A 13,466-nucleotide genomic window follows, 5' to 3' on the forward strand; every position below is an offset into this window, starting at 1 on the left:
TATATGTGTATATAAAATAGGTATATAAATCAAACATTTACTGATAATAAATCAAAGGAATTTATTTTAAAACAATTATTTGGTGTACATATGATTTTACCATTTACTAAAGACAAAATCTGCATACTAATGAGATGTATGTGTTTGTTTATTTTTACATAAAGAATTAAATCTTGGTGGAATATTTGATATTTACTATTGCCAAATTTTTGTTGCCCCCCCCACATTCAATTATGTGGTTTCATATGGGGTCACAATCCACAGTTTAAGAAGATTTGCTATAATGATGAATATGAAAATATGTTTAGAAGAATTGCATATCTTTAACCCATGTTGAATTTCTTGTTGTCTTAAGAAAGGGGGATGAGGGATTGGGGAAGAAAAAATTGGAACACAAAGTTATGCAAAAATAAATGTTGAAAACTACCTTTGCATGTATTTGGAAAAATAAAATACTATTTAAAAAAAATAAGAAACTTTTCTATAGAACAGTAGTTTCAAACTAACATGGGAGGAATCCTACCTGCCACATATTGACTTAGAAAACCACAAATTAACTATGTTGAAATGTATTTTTCTTTTCTTTTGTTAAACATTTCCCAATTACATTTTAACTTGGTTCTGGCAACACTTGGAGGTTTTGTTGGTAGGCAGGTGAAATAACCAGAAAAAAATGCTCCAAACCTCTGAGTTTATCGATTTATTAAGGGAATGCATGTCAAATGTATAATAAATTGGGACCAGTCTGTAAGACCCTGAATACATGGAGAGATAGATTTTTAATGCATAAAAATTTTAAAAGATTTTTATGCATTAAAAGAAAACAACAGGATATTAATTCGGATACAAGATTAGGTTATCTGATTTCTAAGTGGAGGAAAGATTAAGGGCTTTCTGAGTTGGGAGGGGAAAGTAAATAGGTACAATTCCCTGAAATCAGAATAAGGGGTGGCCTATTTCCTTCTTCCCCCACCTATTTGTATTCAAAGGAATAAGAAAATAGTAACTGATTGACCAGTACAGGGCCAATTTTCAGAGAAAATATGTGGGATGCTTGAGATGTATAATTTTGAGAAAATTCCTTTCATCAGGCTTTGAATCTGAGTGTCTGGTCATCATAACCCAGGTCCTTAGTAAAGAGTGTCTAAGCAACAGGTTCAAAGAATGCAATGCAATTTTCTTACAAGACAGAAATTGTGCTAGATCCATAAATGAATAGAAAGGGAACTGAGCTAGATCCAGAACTGATTACTTGGCTTCAGCTTCCTTGTCTACAAAGCAGATCCCTTCCAGCTCAAATCTATAATGCCATGATTGATGTGGGGCTTGCATATGAAAATACCTTAGGTCTGCTTATCTCTCCCTTCCACTCCAGAGGGAAACCAATGTCTTCTCTGTTTCTACCACCAAGAAACCTCCATTTTGCCAAAATTCTCACCAGTCTTATCTGTGATGATTATGCCCAAGAAATTGAATTTTTTTTCCCCAATTATCTCTAGAAGGAGCATGTGTGCAGCTAGGAATGCTTGGCAAGCCAGAAGTCAGAAGCTAGAAGGAAGAGGGAGAGAGAGTAGATAAATTGAACCAGAGGGGAAAAAAGGGGTAGAGAGGCCATCTTTCCCATGAGCTTTCATTCATTCTTCTGGGGTTCAGCTATGACTGTAGGGGATACTTAAGATTAAAGGAGTGCTATTTTTCCTATTTTAATTTGAATCTTATTTCACAAATATTTGAATATTAGTTTTTTTTTTAATTTTGTTACAGCAAAAAAAATTTTTGAGTTGCAGATTTCCTTCTCACCCTTGAGAAGGCAAGCAATTTAATATAAATCATATGCATGGAGTCATGCACAACAATTCCATATTAAACAAAAGAAAATGTAGACAAAAATGCAAGAATAACAGTTTAAAATAGTATAAAGTAGCACTAAAATTTTTTTTAAGTATAATTTTCTTTTTTCTTCTTTGATATGGCCTTTAGGGAAATGGAAAAAGATGAGAAAGAACAAAAAAGGGAAAGCCTGAGAATTTAGAGGGAGGGAGGGAGAAAGGGAGGAAAGGAGTATGTGGTGAGAGTCAGAGACAGAGACAGACAGAGACAGAGACAGACAGACAGACTGAAAGACACAGAAAGAGATGGTGACAAAGGGACAGGGACAGAAAGAGAAAGAAACAGACAGAGACATACAGAGAGAGCTAGAAACAGAGAGGCAGAGACAGTGACAGAGAAAGAGAGAGAGAGAGAGAGAGAGAGAGAGAGAGAGAGAGACAGAGAGAGAGACAGAGAGAGAGAGAGAGAGAGAGAAAGAAAGAAAGAAGAGACAGAGAGAGAGAGAGAGAGAGAGAGAGAGAGAGAGAGAGAGAGAGAGGAGAGGGAGAGAGGGAGATGAGAGAGGGAGGGAGGGAGGGAAGGAGTATGTGGGGAGAGTCAGAGACAGAGACAAACAGAGACAAAGACAGACAGAGAGTCTTTCAGACTGAAAGACACACAGAAAGAGATGGAAACAAAGGGACAGGGACAGAAAGAGAAAGAGACAGAGACATACAGAAAGAGCTAGAGACAGAGAGAGAGAGAGAGAGAGAGAGAGAGAGAGAGAGAATAGGGAGAGAGGGAGAGAAAGAGAGAGGAAGGGATAGGAAGGGAGGGAAAAGAGGATAGGGAAAGGGAGGGAGAAACTGAAAAAGAAGAGAGAAGATGCTCCTGTCTCCCCTCCTTTGTTTTCCGTTGATAGAAGTCAGAGAAGGCTCAGGATACAATCACAAGGTGATCATGAGTTGGGAAATGATGGGCTAAGGGAGAAGGAAACCCTAAGGAGATGGGAAGGAGATGGGAGGCAGTCAGGGATTGGAGTGGTCCTCATGTAGAGAGACCCGAAGATGGAAGCCAGGGCTTTCTTTCTCCTCTAACCACCAGGCAGCATGTGCAATGACAGCAGGATATCCCACCCCAGTACAAGAATTCTAAGACATTCTGAGCTGGAAGCTGCTTGCAGAGGAGACCCCCCTGCACGAGGGGTAGGGTGGAGCGGGGCGGGGAGAGAACTTATCTCTTCTCATTCCCATCCTCTTCCTCCCATATGTTTTTGAAAGGAAACTTTTGGACCAGAATGAGGAGGCATTGCATCCATCTAGGAGCAGAGAGACTTTCCAAATCAGATATAAACACAAAGACAGAGTGGGGAGGAATGAGGCCATTTCAAACAGTCATTTAAATTTATTCCTCTCTGTTTCCTACCCCTGACTCTGAGTTATTCATCACAATGCCCCCAAGCAGCCTTCTTATCCCGAAGTCCTACTCTGCTCCTGCTACCCATCTCTTAGTTTCTTTACCCCTGAATTTCTAAGCTTTGCCCCCTTCCCTCCCTGCCTCTTTTCTTTCCAGTCTCTGCTTTCCTCTCTCTCTCCAATTAGATTGCAAGCCTCTTGAGGGTAAGAACTATTTTTGGCCTCTTTTGTACTGCCAGTGCTTACATTTGGCATTTAATAAATGTTTATTGTAATGGCCTTAATAAATGCTATTGGTTGTTGATTTCAAATAGCAGGATATCTATAATGGCCTTGATACATGCTTTTGGTTGTCGATTTCAAATAGTGTGAGTCTGGTTATGGATATTCTGGGACACAACACAGAGGCATGATCCCCAGGGATGCTACACCCACGGATAGCTGCATGAGGACTCTATGACTTCCAGACCCTGTGGTACCCCCAGGAATTTTGAGTTATCTTTGGCACTCAGTATCCTATGATACAAAGAAGGCACAGGTGTGTCCCTCACTACCATTGTAGTCTTAAATTGGAGTCCACTCTTCCGATGATTTTTTGTATGCATGTGAGAGGATACATTCTAGATTTGTGAAGAATGCCCTGTAGCAATTGTTCTTACTGTACTATTTTAGTAAATGTTTCCCCCTTGAGGCAATTGAGGTTAAGGGACTTGCTCAGGGTCACACAGCTAGGAAGTATTAAGTATCTGAGGTCAAATTTGAACTCAGGTCCTCCTGACTTCAGGGCTGATGCTCTATCCTCTGCGCCACCTGGCTGCCCCAGTAAATGCTTTCGTAAGAGCTAATTGTGTCTTCTGCAATGTCTCTTACTGGGATGCACACCCATGGGGGTCATGAGTTATAATCGTAGGAGTAACCATCCAGAGCGTTAACCTTAAAATACAATACTCCCTGCAGATCCAGCCCACAAGTGGGAGAGTAGCCCAGAGAGGCTGCTATAGGAGAATCCAAGATCAAATGAGATATTTGTATGCATCTTATCATGGTGCCCGACCTATTGTAGGAGCTATAAAAATGCTCAGGCTTAATTAAACTCCAAAACTTCATTGGCCTTAATTCTATCTGTGTAGGTTCTTCTTCCCAGAGATCAATCTAACATCCAGTCTTTTGTATATGGTTACCCAGGTTCAAAATCTTGGAGTCATCCTTGACTCCCTCTCCCCAATATATCCAATCAATTCCTAAGACTTGCCAATTCTAGTTCAGCAATAGTTCTTCTCTGCTCACATGGCTAATGTCACCACTGAGCTGGACATTTCAGTAGCCTTCTAATTGTTCTTCTTGCCTTAAATATCTCCCCTCTCTCATTTCCAATGGACAAAGAGATCTTTCTAAAGCACGTCACTCCTCAGCTCAATAATTTCCTGTGTCTTATTTATTTCAGATCCAAATACAAACTTCCTTGGCATTTAAAGCTCTCTCTAACCAGGCTCCAATTTACCTTTCCAGCCTTATTTTATGTCATTTCCCTTTATGCAATCTTTAAGTCCAGACAAATTAATTTTCTTGTTCTTCCTCACACATAACATTCTATTTCTCATCCCCATACCTTTGTACAAACTCTCCCCGATATACAGGATGTTTTAATAAGAATATTTCCTTAAGCACCACATCTTTGTATCACATCATACCCAGTGATAGTTCTTAGGTATAACTCTGTGCCTAAACAGTGTGTCTTGCGGCAAGTCACATGCCTTCTCTGGACTTCACTTCCATCATCTGTAAAACATGGACTTTTAGACTATTCCAATAGACTTGGGATGGAAAATATCTTCATCCAGAGAGAGAATTGTAGAGGCTAAATGCAGAGAGAAGCATATTATTTTCACCTTTTTGGTTTACTTCTAATTCTGATTTTTCTTTCACAAAATGACTAATATGTTTAAAATGATTATATACATATAACTTATTTTGGATTGCTTGCTGTCTTGGGGAGGGGGAAGATAAGGAAGAGAGGGAGAAAAAAGTTGGGAACAAAATCTTACAAAAATGAATGTTGAAAACTATCTTTACATATAATTGGAAAAATAAAATACTATTGAATTAAAAACAAAAAGATAATATTTACTATTTATATAACATTTTAAGGTTTTCAAGTGTTTTACAAATATTTTCATCTGATCCTCACAACAACCCTGTAAGATAGTTGCTGTTATGTCCCCCATTTTCGAGTGAGACTGAGGGAGATTGAGTGACATGCCCAGAGTCACACAGCTAGTATTTGTCTGTGTTGTGATTTGAACTCAGATTTTCTTGACTTCCAAATCCAGTATTGTTACCCACACTGTAATGCCTACCTATTTTTTCATCATTGACTCTTAGAAATCCTCCCACCTTCCTTTAAAGTTCAACCCAAGCCCGAGCAATAATACCTTTCACAATTCTCCCCGGAGTTTATGTTTTCCTCCCACAAGCTAGTATGTATTTATTCCAAGTATATTAGCATGTGTGCATGTTATTTCTTTCATAGAATATCAGGTCCTCAAGATCATTATTTTATTTTCATCTTTTTTATTCCCAGGGCTCAGCCCAGTTCTGGTCCCCAGCAGACACTTAGCGAATGTTTGCTGATTGATTGATTGATCTCTCTGAGATGTTGCAGCCAAAATATTAATCATCTGGCAACCAGCCTTTTGGGTCTAGAGATCTACAAATTTAGCTAGTTTGATTCTCAGACAAAAGACAGATAATCCATTACTGGGCCCACCTCCAAAGTCTTTGAGGCACCTACATGGTTCAGTGGATAGAGCTCTGGGCCTGGAATTGGAAAGACCTGGATTCAAATCTCACCTCAGACACTTAACTAGTTGTGTTGGGCAAATCACTTAATTTCTACCTTTTTACAGTGTTCTCAATGTAAAATGGAGATGATAATATATACCTCCCACGGTTGTTGTGAGGATCAAATGAGATAATATTTGTAAAGCCCTTAGCCCAGTGCCTGGAGCATAGTTTAGAGCTTAATAAGCTCCCTGTCTCCCTGTCTTTCTAGCTTGGTGGGAGACAAGAGAGCCTGTTACTTTCCCTTACAGAAAAGACTCTGTGATGGCTGCCCCATCCCTTACCTGAATGCTCTGTTCTTCACTTCTGCCTTTGGGAAGTCCTCATCCTCCCCCCTTATATAACAGTGAAGAAGCCTTCACTGTTCTTTCATTTGACTCTTTATGACGCCATTTAGGGTTTTCTTGGCAAAGATACTGGCGTAGTTTGCTATTTCTTTCTCCAGTTCCTTTTATAGAGGAAGAAACCGAGGCAAACAGGGTTAAGTGACTTGGCCAGGGCAACATAGCCAGTAAGTATCTGAGACTAGATTTGAACTCAGGTCTTATTGACTCCAGATCAGGTGCTCTATCCATTGTATCATCTGGTAATTATCCAGCCCAGCCAAATTATTTTGTCATTATTTGTGTGTTTTATATTTGCTTATTTGTATAGATATTGTTTCACCCCAATAGAACATAAGCTCATTGAGGGCAGGGACTGTTGTTTCACTTCATCTTTCCATCCTTGGTATCTTGCATGGTACCTGGCACACAGCTGATGCTTCATAAACATTTATGGAATTGAATTATTGAGGGAGAAAGTGGGAGGAGAAACCCCAAAGGAAAGGGACTTGAGGCAGAAACTTTGGTTCTCATTTTGCTTCTTATCAACCCAAGGAGGAGTTCAATCCACACACGTGTGTGTGTGTGTGTGTGTGTGTGTGTGTGTGTGTGTATTTTATTGTTGTTTAGTCATTTCAGTCATATCCAAGGAATCTGAACTCAGATCTTCCTGATTCCAGGCCTGGAACTCTATCCACTTTATCACTTAGCTGCCCACCTATCATTATTGTTATCAGTTTATTGATTTAATTTCCCCAGAGAGAAGGGAGAAGTAAATTATCATTCATAGATGTATTTCCTATAGTGACTAGAATTGTGTCTTGCATAGTCATTGATCTCAGTTCAACATTTATTAAGTACTTACTGTTTTTTCCCCCATTTAATTTTAAAATTTTTTCAGTTTTTTTTTCAGTCATGAACTCCTTCTTGTGACCCCATTTTTTCCCCCTAAAGATACTAGACAGGCTTCCCATTTCCTTTTCCAGCTCATTATGAACAAACTGAGGCAAACAGGGTTAAATGACTTGCCCAAAATGAACACTACTAGTAAATGTCTGAGGCTATATTCAAACTCAGATTTTCCCATCTCTTGGCTCAATACTCTATCCACTCAATACTTTATCCAGTTGCATAATTCTGAATTTTAAAAACTCCAATAAAATGAGTATTTTCATGATTGTACATGAAGCTATCAATCTCTATTGCATAAATTTGCCTTTCTTTTTGAATATACAAGAAATCCAACACAGTTGTAAAGTTAGAATATTCCTGCACCATCTCATTTTCCTAATTCCCTACCTCCCAAAAATGCAATGTTGTTTAAAAAAACAAACCAAAAAAAACCCCATGTAACAAACATGCATGGTCCAACAAAAACAATTCTTGCATGAGCCATGTTTAAAAATCTATGTCTTATTCCACATATGATATCTACACCAATGAGAGCCGATGGCTATACCAATGGCCAATGAGAGCCCGGTCCATAGGAGTACATACAGAGTGCTCCGCCTGATGCAATGTCCCACAGGGAAATTTGGTGAACTTGCCTCCAGGCATACATTTTGGAGGATCTTGAGCTCTTAAGCATGTGCAGTTATTCTCTGTTTCCTATTTGCTTACTTTGTGGTGAAGAGGGGTCTTTCAATAGCCAAAGTAGGTGTGCCTACAAAAGGAACTAACTGGGCAAAGAGAAGTTTCTTCCTAGTCATGTTTGAAAATGTGAGTCTCTGGGTCAGAGAAATTAGATTTCTCACCCAGAACCTCCAGGAAACTAATGAGCACAATTCCTCAATGCATCTGGCCACAAGTCAATGTCTAGGATGGGGCTACCTCTTGTTCACATCTTAGACACAAGATCTTGTGATATTTCAGAAGGTAGATGGAACAATTTTAAGTGACAGAAGTCCACATCAGAGTTTGCTGACTGCTGAACCCTATGTACTGCCATTGCGGTCCTGAATAGCAATCTGCTTGACTCAGCCCAGCAAAGAATAACTGGCAATAGCAGGTCCTCCAACAAGGGAAAGATTTGTTCAGCTGCCCTATGGCTACATGAACCTAGTGGGAACGAATGATTTGTAACTGCTACTGTAAGTTTGAACCCACTGTCTGCAGGGACCAGTGTCATAGCATAGTACAGTATGTTCCTGATAATAAAGGAAATTCCATTCTTCTGATATCTTTTTAGCAAACATCCCTTTGTAAGAGCTAATTGAGGTTAATTGGTTAAATTGACAATAGTTAATTGAGTTAATCAGTGATATAAATGAGATGGACTGGCACTAGTGATTGATATCGGGAAAAAGATACTGGAGTAGTGACTGGAACCAACAGCAATAGAAAGACATACCCAACCATCAGGGTATCCCTAGAATCCTAAGGGGAAGCCGTAGATAGCTGCCCTCTGGAGATCCAACTTGTCAGGATGAGTAGGGGTTGGGATAAGGATCCCCAACTTTTTAAAGGCTCCAGTCTATTGCCTCTTTCACAGCTAGGCAGATGATTTTTAATTGGGTTTATGGAATCATAGTTGGTCATTTTATTTATCAGAATTCTTAAATCTTTCAAAGTTGTTTTTCTTTGCAATCTTGTTATTATTATATTTTCTCTGACTTCTGATCACTTAATTCTATATCAGTTCATCCAAGTCTCTCAAGACTTCACTGAAAGTCATTTCCTATGAGTCTAATTGCATCCTTATACTATAATTCATTTAGCTATTTCCCAGTTAATGATTACCCTTTTAGTTTCTAGATCTTTGCCACTATAAGAAGAACTACTGTAAATATTTTTATGTATATAAGTTCTCTTCCTTTTTCTTTGCTCTCAGTGAGATATAATAAGTAGCATATATCTGAATCAAAAAAAAAAAAAAAAAGAACAGTTTAGTGACTTAAGAAGTATAGTTCTGAATTGCTTTCCAGAATCGCTGGATCAGTTTACTGATCTACCAAGTAGTTACTATATTTAAGAAAATATACTAGGCACTAGAGGTACAAAGGTGAGAACTAACATATCTCCTGCCTCTAAGGAGTTTTCATCCTAGTGTAGATTAATTAACTAATTACAGTCAGATATGATTAAGTGGATGGAATGAATCAAAGAAAGTGGCCCAGAAGTTTAAGGAGGAAGGGATCAGATCTGGCTGGAAAATCACAGAATTAAAGAATTTCTGAATTGAGAGAAAATTCAGGAACCGATTGGCCCAACCCATACATGAATGGAATCCTCATTACAACCTTCCCAGCTGTCAACAACCTCAATTTGAAGATTTCATTTCTCAGGGCAGGCCAACAGTCCCACTTTGGGACAGCTCTGATTGTTAGGAAACTTCTCTTGACATCAAACCTAAATTAACCTCTTTGCAATGTCCATCCAGGGCTCCTTGTTCCCCCTCTACATTATAAAATCTTTCAAATACTTGAACACATTAATCACATCCCCCTGAGGTTTTTTTTTGGGGGGGGGGTAGGGGTTGGTTTTTTGGATTTTTTTGTTTCTTTTAGACTCTTTCTGATTCTTTGACCTAATCTCCCTATGGAGATGAAGTCAGATTCTGTGGAGTTTGTGATAACTGAACTGGACCTTGAAGGATTTCGACATACTTGAAATTCTGGGCAAAGTTTAATGGGTGTTGACTGGATTTTAAGCATGAGATGGGAGAGGTCAGGATGAGATGGAGAAAATGTTAAATTATCTACTTTGACTGGAACATGTAAAAATAGAATAACATATGATTTAAAAGGTACCTATTTAAAGTTAGATTATATGAAAAGGACCTTGATGCCAGACTAAAGAGTTAAAATTTTGTCGTCTAGGTGGGTGGACAATCCTGAGTCCTTTGAGAAATAAAGCAACATGTTCAGACCTATCTTTTAGGAAGGTTACTTAGATAGCAATGGGAAAGATGGATTATAAAGGGGAGAGCCTGGCAATATTATTATTATTATAAAATAAATTGTAAAATAAAATTATTGTAAAACTCTAGATGAAGGATAGTGAGGGGGCTGAGCATAAGGAGAAGGGCACCAGTGGGAAGAAATGTTCTGGTGCTGGTATTTCCAAAATTTGGTATCTGCATGTGAGTGTATTCCAGTCCTCCCCAAGAAGGCTGAGTAGCTGCTAGACTGTCCTTTCTAAGGGGACTGAAGCCTGCCTTTTCCACTAGCTTTCCTCTAGAAACCTGTGCTTATGCACAGTTTACCTTTCCTTACCTGCCTAACCAGAAGTTCTTCCCTTTGCATTTCTCCTTCTCCTTCACCATACCCTTTGTCCAAGATTCCCAAGGCCTAGAGGACTAGAGTCATAAAATAATAGATTATTAGAGAAGGAAAACTCCTTGGACATTATTCAGTTCATTGCCTTAATTCAACAAATAATTGTTGATCATCTAATATTGGGAAATACAAAGATAATAATGTCACACAGGCATCTATACAAACATAGAAATCTTGTGAATTTCTCATGTGACAGTATCAAAACAGTATAAATAGCCCAAACTTTTTTTGCTGCCTCCCTTGAGCTTACCGGAAGAAAAGCAGGATGGCCTATTCAGCCAAGTAGGGACATTGCCATACACATATAAACACTATAAAATGTTAATTATTATTATTAATTGCCCACCAGGTGATGCTGTACTAAAGCCAAGCTAGTGGGTCTCATTAAGGTCTCTCATTAAGGTTCAGAGACCTTAATGTATGCTAAACTATATAGAGATAGATTTTTTTAAAGTCCACAGCTGTCAGATTCAAAACTGATTCAAAACATAATATAGCATAGGGCTCCAAAATGACTAAAAGTAGAGGAAATGAACAAGCATTTATTAAGCACCTACTACGTGCCAGGCACTGTGCTAAATGCTTTATAAATATCTCATTTGATCCTTTCTTTGGGAGGCAGGTGCTAGTATGATTCCAATTTACAATTGAATAAACAGACCAAGTCACTTGCCCAGAGACACACAGCTAAGACACATATGAGGCCAGATTTGAACTCTCCGTTCACTGCAGCAGGAAAATCTCTGGCTTATTTCCCTGCCACCACTCCCCGTTTCCCTTTTCAGCCTGTACTCCCAAATTCATAGAGAACAGTCAGCATTCTCTGGCACGTCGTTTATTGTACATAAGGAAAAGGAAAGGAAACTTCTCACGGTGTCCCCACACTGAGCCGTTCTCCCCTGGCTTCTCCAGCTCTCCGGGGCTATGGAAGGCTTGTAGAAGGAATTGTGTGTGTGTGTCGGGGATGTGAGGGAGATGGGGAGCGGAGGCTGCGGGTGAGGGGGCAATCAGCCCTCCCTCTCCCCTAGCCCGAGGGTGTCGGAGCTGCCGGTGCCCGGTGTCCCGAAATGCAGCGGCGCTGCGGGCTCCGGGGGTGACCGCGCCGGCACCGCTCTTTGCGCGCCCGACCTCCTCTCCCCAGCCCGGATCGCGTCTCCGGGAGGGCGTTTGGGGAGGGGACGGCCGCTCCGGCCGGGCGGCGGTCCGCAAGCTTTGGCCCCGCTTCCCCGAGGCCACACCGGCAGACCTGGTCCAACCGCAGTACTTCTCCCGGTCCCTGACGCCCAAATGTCACAGGGGGAGGCTCTCGGAGCGGAGGGGAGAATCAGGAACCTCGGGCTCTGCGCCAGTCCCCGGAGCGAGCTCCCCAAACTGTCCCTGCACCTCCTCAACCAAGCCGCAGCACACTCCTGCCGGCCCCTCCTGACCTGCGGCACAGTTCCCACTGTTACCCTTTCCTCTCTTCACAGCCCATTCCCGCGTTTCAGGCCCCTTTTTGTCGTCTTTCCCCACTAGAAAATAAGTTTCTTGAGGGTAGAGATGGGCTTGCTCGCTTATATTTGTGATTCCAGTGCCTAGAATAGTTCTATTCACCTGTATTCCCATCTCTATCCATTTGTCTCTCTTTCTGCCTGTTTGTCCCTCTTTTATCTATGTCTGTCTGTCTATCCATCTATCTTTATGTGTCTATCCATCTGTCTCCTTACTTATCTATCCATCCATCTATCTACCTATCATCTCCCTATCATCTCTATCTGTCTATCCATCTGTTATTATTTATCTATCCACCTGTCTCTCATCTCTATTGTCTATCCATCTCTCTGTCTATCCATCTATCTCTCTGCTTATCTATCCATTCATTCATCTATCCATCTGTCCATCCTATCATCTATCTACCTATCGTCTCCCTGTCTATCATCTCTATCTGTCTATCCATCTGTTACTATTTATCTATCATCTATTTATCTATCCACCTGTCTCTAATCTCTGTTGTCTATCTATCTATCCATCTATCTCTCTGCGTATCTATCCATTCATTCATCCCTCCAACCATCGATCCATCCATGCATCTATCCATCTATCTATCTAGTTATCTAGCTAGCTATCATCTCTCTGTTTATCTATTATCTGTAACAATCTGCCTACCCATCTGTTATTATTTATCTATCATCTATCTGTCTATATAGCCATCTGCCTCTCATCTCTTTCTATCGTCTATTGTCTATCTACCTGTCTAAACATCTTTCTATCTCTCTATCTGTTTATCCATCTCTCTCTGCTTATCTATCCATCTATCATCTCTTTATCTGTCTATCCATCAGTTACTGTTTGTCTATCATCTGTCTATCCATCAGTTACTGTTTGTCTATCATCTGTCTATCAATCTATCTCTTGTCTCTCTCATCATCTATCTATAAATTCATTCATCTGTCTCTATTGTCTGTCTCTCTGCTCATCTGTCTCTCTGCTTCTCTATGCATCTATCATCTATCTATCTATTTATCTATCATCTCTATCATCTATCTGTCTATCCTTCTATCTCTATCATCTATCTGTCTACCTATCTATATACCTATCTATCTATTCATTCATCTATCCATCATCTAGCTAACTATATCTGTCTCCCTGACAGAAATTCTGAGAACAACCTTTGGCCCTGATTAGCAAGATGACTTCAGAGAGGCCTAGAGAGACTTACATGAACAATGCTAAGTGAAGTGAATAGGTCCAGGAGATCATTGTACATGATGGACATGGCTCTTCGCAACAATGAGGTGATTCAGACCAGGTCTAATGATCTT

This window comes from Sarcophilus harrisii, chromosome 2 (genome assembly GCF_902635505.1).
Source record: "Sarcophilus harrisii chromosome 2, mSarHar1.11, whole genome shotgun sequence".
Taxonomy (NCBI): Eukaryota; Metazoa; Chordata; class Mammalia; order Dasyuromorphia; family Dasyuridae; genus Sarcophilus; species Sarcophilus harrisii.